Genomic DNA, 8683 nt, shown 5'->3' on the forward strand with positions numbered 1-8683 from the left:
TTGAAATGTACGGTCACCGAGATAAACATCCCCGAAAATACTATGAACTAGGTATTATGCGTTCAGAAAATGTATGAAGCAAATCCCAACCGTCATCTTCATTCTGCAACTTTGAGATCACGCGTTAGAAGCGTGATCGGGTCATAACGGCAACCTGGAGTAATTAAAGTAATCAGTTAAAAATATTTGATTACTAACAATCAGTTAGCTTTTTTCGTCAAATATTTGTGCGCGGGAAACCACAAGCGACATCGCAGTCACAGATGTTCGTCGTAGGATGAGGTTCGATTTTGTGTAAGATGTATGGATAAGCTGACTGTTGGGTTATGACAGCGAGTTCGAAACGATATTCAGGTGAGCTAAATGTTTTTTTATACTTATTGCTTTCATTTTTCTACTGTATAAGTGGTAAATTAGAGGTTTTCGGGCCTATACGAATTGGAATTATTAACCTAATACAGAAGTCTAGATTATTGGGTGATTCTCTTTTGTATCGAACTCACTAACATCGGGTTCCATCGTTTCTAGGAAACTTAAACGTAATATACTAATCTACGTCACTACGTAAGCTGCATTCAACAGGACAAGATTTACATGAATGTATTGCATAACTTTCAAAACTTTCGCAAATGTAGCGCAAAATCAATGGTTTATTAGAGATTCGCGTAGCCTTTCCACTTTCATATTTTTTTGTGTATAGGGTGCTCCCATTGTATTCGTACCAAGATGGCGCACAACCTGAACACAGTATGTGTACCTGGTTAGGGTTCAAGCTGTGCGTCATCTTGAATTTCCAGCACGATCTGCATTCCTAACTTAAACTACCGAGATGGCGCACAACCTGAACACAGTATGTGTACCTGGTTAGGGTTCAGGTTGTGCGCCATCTTGGTAGTTTAAGTTAGGAATGCAGATTGTGCTGTAAATTCAAATTTTTAAATCATTCCTACCCCCAAATTGATATTTACTAATATGTCACTTTAAAATGTGGCGGGAGCTTTGTGCAGAAAATCCGATAGATTCAGCCCCGCTGTTCATTGAATATGCTAGCTACAGTTCTGCGACAGTTTATTTATCAATGTTTTAACTTTTTTCAGATGCAAAACTATTAAAGGTTGAAGATTCAAAGACACAAAGTAACGAACGAGGAATAATACAAGTAAATATCATTTAAACATTTTGTTTGACTTTTTCGCCTATTTTATTCCTGTACACCACTGTTTTCGTTTAGAATGCTAAACAATTAGATGCGAGCGCACCGCGTCTCGGGTCTTGCGATCAAAGTCGGCATCGTTATGCCACATATTTGCTCGTGTGTTTTCCCTCGAGATTTATATTTTCACAAGTTTTAATAATTGTCTTTCGAATCAAAATTCCAAAAAAGTAAGACCCACGTTCACGTTTAAAATGATAAATAGTTCGATGCGAGCCAACATTGTTATGCCGCTTATTTTATCCTGTGCATTCTATCGAAATTTAAGATTTAGATTTTGCACAAGTTTTAATAATTGTGTTTTGAAGCAGAAGTCCGAAATAGTACTATAAATATAGTACCTTGTATCAAATTGGTGTACTCTTTGCGACCCCTAAAATTCGTTGCTCGCTTCTCTGCTGGATAGCGATCTCCACTTTGCGATCCCCACCGTGAACAATGTGATAATTCTACGAGTTACTGATCAGAGGTAATTAGCCATATATTCCAGGAAACAGTTATAAAAGTTCATTGGGCATTTTACTGTTATTGTAATATTTGCAACTCGTGCAGTTTGAAAACTACACCTGATATGTTGTAAAATATTAAGCTGAATTTATGAAATTGAATGATTACATATACCTGTAACTGTAGAGTCGATGAAAAGCCATTTCTATGGTAATCTATAATATTTGAAATTTAATGACAATCCTGAATAAATTTTATTCGTCTAAATTTACCCGTTACGTATTTTATTGAAATCAACGTATATTTTTTGCTTTGCAGTGTCTCTGTCAAATAGCATTTGTGTGAATTAACTACTTAATGACATAGTTGGCTCAACGAAATTTAGTTTGAATCAAATTTAGATTTGGCTTGCACAAAATCATGACATATATATTGATTTTCAGCTTAAAACATTGCTTGAAAGTTGACAGGACAATTTATCATTTCGTCAAGTGCCAGCTTTTCATCACCGAGTGAGATGGAGGCCTATCAAGTCTGAAAAGCAAGTATGTAACCAAATCATTTGAAATCTTTTCATTTTAGATGTCTATAGTATAAATAAATGATATATTGTATTTTTTTCGGGAAATCTACAGATAAATATTATGTTCAATATATTTAGTATGAGCTCAGTTTTGGTTTGTGTGTCAAATGAAATAATAACATGATACGCACAACTACCGTTTTATTCTGGCTATTGAGTCGGCCCAGTGAATAAGGCTAGGGCCATGTTTTAGAAATAAAAATTAAGCTTTTTTTTGTTCCCGCCCAATAGTCGAGATACAGGAATGCATCAAATTGATCTTATTTTTGTCAATTTGGGCACCAATGCGAGCTCATAATTGTTTATGGTGAATAAGGCTAGGGCCATGTTTTAGAAATAAAAATTAAGCTTTTTTTTGTTCCCGCCCAATAGTCGAGATACAGGAATGCATTAAATTGATCTTATTTTTGTCAGTTTGGGCACCAATGCGCGCTCATAATTGTTTATGGCAAAATCTGTTAAACCAAACCATGCTCATTACGTAGAATCGCGGAATTAAATATTCTGTCCTACGAATTAACTGTAGCAATATCCGGTGAATAATAACATAGTCAGTACAGCGCAGGGGCTAACTGCTGTGTTGTCCATCTGCTGTCGTTTCGTTTAATCGTCCAAACCAAAAGGCCAATTACTATTTGAAATGTCAGTCTATTTAAAGGTTATTAGGCCAGCATAAATAAAAGGTGTTTCACCGCAATAGGGTGTCACGTTGTGATTACGACAACAGTGAAATTTTTTCATAGTGATACTTTTAGTTCAGCAGTGTATATCTGCAGAGATACTGGAAGAGTTTGAACTATGCCTCGTTAAGTGCAATTCGGTTAAAACACAACCCATACTTAATAACCATGCGAATATTAAAACTTATTGTTTAACTTGCTGACATTTTTGAAATCGTAGTCCTGGTCTTTTTCATTAATCTGATGAATACAAATGGTAGTTGACACTAACTAACATACTATATAAAGTAATCAGGCTAATTTTTTAAATGTAACTGTGGCTCATTGTGACCTGTACGCTCGGGTAGTTCACAGTTGATATTCATGCCAATGATGTTCCCAACTAGTTCAAACTGGAATCGTCCCAAATTTCCAATAATGATATTATAAGAGTGAGTCATACTATGTGAATTAAGATAGCCGTTAATCTTACACCTTAAAGAACTCGTGTTTCAACTAAATTTTCCAAAAACGATACTGTATAAATTATATTCAACCAAGTGTAAACTCCTTTTTGGTTCTCATCCCCTTGGTAAAAGTCCTATGTTATCATACCATCCATGTTCATGTCTATTTAAAAATAGAGAAATAGAAATGTGTGTCCTATTTTCCCCTTTGTTAGTGCGGGTCACGTCATGTTATGCCTAATCATGTGTATTGAGAAGAGCTTAATTAATATAAACTCTCCTATACAATTTCTACTGAATGGTCTCTTTCATATACGTCACTCCCCGCCAATATAAGATATAGTAGTTTCAAAACTCTAGAATTCTTACTTTTTTAATTAGATATTAGGAACTTTGGTGTCGCTGCTCGATAACCAGTTTGGTTCCCCGCTACGTCCCTTCCCCAGTAAAACGGTGTAAATTTTCTCTGTGTCTTATTTTATGGTTGTGATACTTATTACTGGTTGGAAAAAAAAACTTGACTTGACTTGATTAATCGTGTATCTTACCCCCTTTGGTACTAGTTAACCATGACATTCGTGTTCACATGTGTTTCGAACTAAAATCGCATTAAGTTTCAAATAACGATATTATATGAGTGAGTAGAATCAAGTGCACCAATATGCATCAATATAACCCGGAATCGTACACCCTTTAGTACCGGTTAACAATGGGATTTGTGTCGAAAACTAAAATTTCGAAGGTTACTATATACATGAGATCCCACCAATTGTAAATCTACTATAGTCAGCCTGTATCCCCATTGCTAGTAGCCTTATGTTCCTAAGCGTTTGAATCTGGGAATATATTCCTTATTTCGCTATCGTTTATTCCCTAGTTATGATCTGTCATGTTCTTATATTTATATATATAATGTCTAAAATGTCTTTGGCTGAAGTTATTTATAGATGTATATTTTCAGGTCTCTGGGATGAGAAGGAAAGACTATAGAGAACTTGAAGGTAAAATATAACACACTAATAAATAATTTACTAGTTAAGATTTAGATAATGAGATACAACATAGCACACTGACAGATCATTCCGAATAAGTAATATTTATAATGTTGAAAATCTGCAAATAATATAGAATGAACGTAAATGAATATCAGTACAAGTTGTCGTCCTTGTATCTTTAGAATAAGCATAGCTTATCACAAGAGCGTGGACAATTTTTTTGAGGGGCGTAAAGGTAATTAGAAACAGAAATATTTGTTAAATTTTATCTTTTCCGCCTTATTTTTGATATTTACATTTCTTAATAGCCGTATTATCAACGTGCTTTTGAATGAATATAAATATAATTTATATGATGTGTTGCAATATTATACATTGACAGATCATTCCAAAGTAATGTTAGTAAATAAGGGGGAAATCTGAATAATTTGTCAATGAATTGAAAATTAATATTTTTATTTTATGTATCCAAAGTATAAGCATAGCTTCTCTGTGCTCCTGTCAAATTGCATTTTCTGTAACTTATAAACCTAAAATTTAATAATGACTTAGTTCGAACAATTATATTTATTCAAATCAATATTATACAAAATTTACTTGCAGTTCATTATCTCGCATAAAGTTCAGCTTTCTGAAACTCTGCTTGAAAGCGAAAAAGACAGTTTATTATTATACATCAAAAGACATGCGGAGTTATTTGTCCGATTATGCATCACTGAGAGAGGTGGATGCATCGAGTCTAAATGGCAAGTATGTTTTTAAAATCTTCTGAATCTTTCTAATTTACATTCATCACAAACAAGTTAGAATACAATATTATAAAAATCGGTGAAGAAATAAATGATAAAGAGGTGAATACGCAACCCAATTTCTTGATTGCGGCATTATAAAATATTAAAATTGAAATATAAAACGGAAGATATCACCATAAGTTTTGTTTTAGCAGTCTCGCAGCAGATTGAAAACGCTTTTTAGACATTGTAAATCACAAAATTTGGTGTTATGTTAGGATTTCTTCAAAATATATACCATAATAGTAACTGAAATCGAAACACAGTAAATTGTTCACGCGATGTACCTTTTGTCTATTTTGAAACTAACTACCTATGGAGCCGCATACGACGTTTTCTCGGTATGTGACGATATATAAAATAATTAATGCAAAATATATCGATTGATTTTTTTTCGCAATAATTTAAATTACAATCGTTCGTATTTTGTCTATATCTTGGGATATTTCAAACGGTGAAACCTTAAAAAGAATCAGAGTGACAGGCCTGCGGCGGGGCGGATTCAGTGTTGTTACACTTGGTTTCATTGTTCTTCATTTCAAGTCCGCTGATTGACGCGGTAGTTTTGAGTTGTGATGATTTTATATTGTCGTAAGACGTAAGTCGTCGCAACTGCAGGTTTCATTGAACACAATTGAGCCAATAAATACCGCATTTTAAATATTGCCGCATCCAGGGGTGCAGCCAGGATTTTCCAATGGGGGTTACGTTGTAGCCCGTCTCTGTTTGCCTGATGGTGTTGGTGAATATTTTACTAGTCGTATTTCAAACGTCGACTATTAATCCGTTGTCAGCGGGTACCCGCATTTGGAAATAAAACATAAAAAATTCGGGAAAATTAATTTCAGAGAGAACTAAAACTCGCAGATGTCAGTAGTGTCATAATGGTCAAAAATAAGCTCGCATGTAGCGCCGATCAAATGCATGAAATGTGAAACTATTACTTGGAATTTATTGTTTTGAAGTTGAAGTTTTATTTCCATTCTATGATTATTTATCTGCGCCGTGATCACTGGCGGGCTAAATCTTATTTTTTAATCGAGTTAATCGAATATTTTTAACGGACACCGAATAATCAGTATTGTCAGTTTGAACGACATCAATTGGGATGTCGGCCGCCGAAACCATCGCCGTGACAATACTTTTATTTTTCGGATTTTACTAGAACAGTACGGCTTTTTTTATTTCATAATTTTGTCGTAATCGAAGGCCTCAGTGAATTATTTGTCACTGCGATCGTTTTGGCGGCCGACAATCCTATTAATGTTGTTAGACTATATTAAAGCACTTTTTTATTCCCTTGTAAATATTAATTATCACGGCGGATATCGTAGTTTTTATTTTTCGGACATGATTGTGAGTTCACAATCACGTACAACAAGTGCATTCACAACACAAATTAATTTTATTATGATTTCTATCTTCTGTGTAGGATTTCTATCACAGTTTGTAAATTACGGTCCCAATTTTAGGCGAACAATACCATCATTATTGACCCCGGGGTGCGATATTTTTGAAGCGGATAGTTGGACATTTCTATGCGTTTAATTTTAGATCGTGTCGGTGTTACTTTTGTGTTAAATAATAAGTACAGAACTTCGCAAATTGGTAATCACTACAATACTCACTGTTGACTGTTCACGTAACTCAACTTTGTTAAAACACTTTTTTAATTGATACTAACCCATGAATAAATCGGCAATAATGGCATTTCCACGTGGTTAAAATAATATTGTTTATGTATTTTTAATATAAGCTTACCTTTGCTTTACCTCTGTTAATAAGCTTTTTTGTGATTTGTAACTACAAAACTCGATAATGAAACTATATATTTATTTTCAGTTTTCTAAGTCACTGCTTGAAAGAGTCGTTGCATCAAACGGACATTGTTATTAGTCTGGTGCCTCACGGAGTGAGATGGAAGCCTATATAGTGTAAAGAGTAAAGAGCAAGTATGAAATCTTATGTCACTGCTTGAAAGAGTCATTGCATCAAACGGACATTGTTATTAGTCTGGTGCCTCACGGAGTGAGATGGAAGCCTATATAGTGTAAAGAGTAAAAAGCAAGTATGAAATCTTATAAATCTTTCAATTCATATTTTGTCAGGTATAAACTGATATATCATGTTAAATCCCGCTAGTCAGGAAGAACTGCAAATATTTGAATTATCCTCACAAGATGTACATAATATTCCGCCCAATTTTATTTATATAATTTCGTAAAGTCATATAATGCAATGGTTTCCACCCGCCAGTTCACGGAAGGTGTGCGGTTTTTAGCTGGTATGCAATAAATGTTCCTGCTTTGTTAGTTTCGTATGCACAATTCCCGAAAAGACGCGGGTTATGTTTCTTTTCGAGCGTTCTCCCATCGTTTGACAAGTATCGAAGTATGCGGCAGTCCGCCAGCAATCGGGTTATAATACAGGCAATGGGGCAATTGCGGCTACATTAATACAATTAGTCGGGCCTCATTTTATAGTATTCGTACTTTATGGGTTTATTTCGTCGCCATAGCGTTTTGTTAGTTTTTCAATAGTCTAGAAGAGTAGTTTTTAATCTTTTTGTTTTTTGTTGGATTAACAGGGGTTCGACGAGCTTCCTTTAAATTAAAACAGTTTTCTATTATGGGAATTTCTATCCCAGCGTCTACTAATTATGCAAATTTAACTACAATTCATCTCAGATATTTAAACTTACACTTTCAACAACTTATAAATTAGCGTTGCAGTTTGTATAGCGTTGCGCAGTTGAAAGTTTTAGTGAACCCGTCATCTCCACGGATGTCGCACGTGTGCTTATGACTTTGAAACATCTTCGATTGCTATGGCAAACAAAGAATTTTCAACCTGAATCCTTTCATTTTCTATAACCTTGCACGAAATTATGATTCCCCTTTATAAAGTCTTAATTGGGCGCCTAATTTCAACCATCTGGTACAATGGGGTTTGGCGGGAGCTTTCAGGATAGTGCAGGAGTTCGACAGGCTTGGAATGGTCAGGGTTTAGAATTTGGAAAATCTACGGTGTATTATTTTATTCGATGTTGCCATATCGCTAGAGCAGACAGGTACGAATAGATTTGTTTAAATATATATCCAATTCATATCTAATTTATCAAATTACATTTTCGGTCATTCATAAACCCAAAACTTGACATAGTTCATATAGTTCACACAATGTCATAGTTCGAAAAACTATTGGTACATTCAAATTTTAACCCCCAAGCCGAAATTAGATCGAAATAATTAAATATTTTTCTGAAATCAATCAATTTTTGTAAAATTTATCATCTTCGAATACCACATTGTGCCACCGCAAGTTTTTGTTGAATTAAGTTTTTGGACACGTCAGTGTACATAACTATCGTTTCAATAATAAAAAATAGCGACACCTTGTGACGTGTCCAAATATTTGAGCACAGCTCTCTTGTTTATATTAGTCCTCGATTTAATGGAATATTCAAATATTTCCCCGCTAGATCGGAAAAGTTTCTTTGGAAAAAGAGAGATTTGATTTGATATTAAT

The 8683-nt window shown here is 34.5% G+C and overlaps 1 long non-coding RNA gene across 1 annotated transcript; it reads left to right on the forward strand.

Annotated features, from left to right (window-relative positions):
- The first annotated feature begins 253 nt into the window (after positions 1–253).
- On the forward strand, positions 254–5108 carry LOC144425622 (uncharacterized). The gene is made up of 5 exons (XR_013477555.1): positions 254–354; positions 1098–1159; positions 2104–2205; positions 4331–4370; positions 4968–5108. It is a non-coding gene; the product is annotated as an uncharacterized LOC144425622 (long non-coding RNA).
- The last annotated feature ends 3575 nt before the right edge of the window (positions 5109–8683 follow it).

The sequence above is a fragment of the Styela clava genome, chromosome 8 (assembly GCF_964204865.1).
Source record: "Styela clava chromosome 8, kaStyClav1.hap1.2, whole genome shotgun sequence".
NCBI lineage: Eukaryota > Metazoa > Chordata > Ascidiacea > Stolidobranchia > Styelidae > Styela > Styela clava.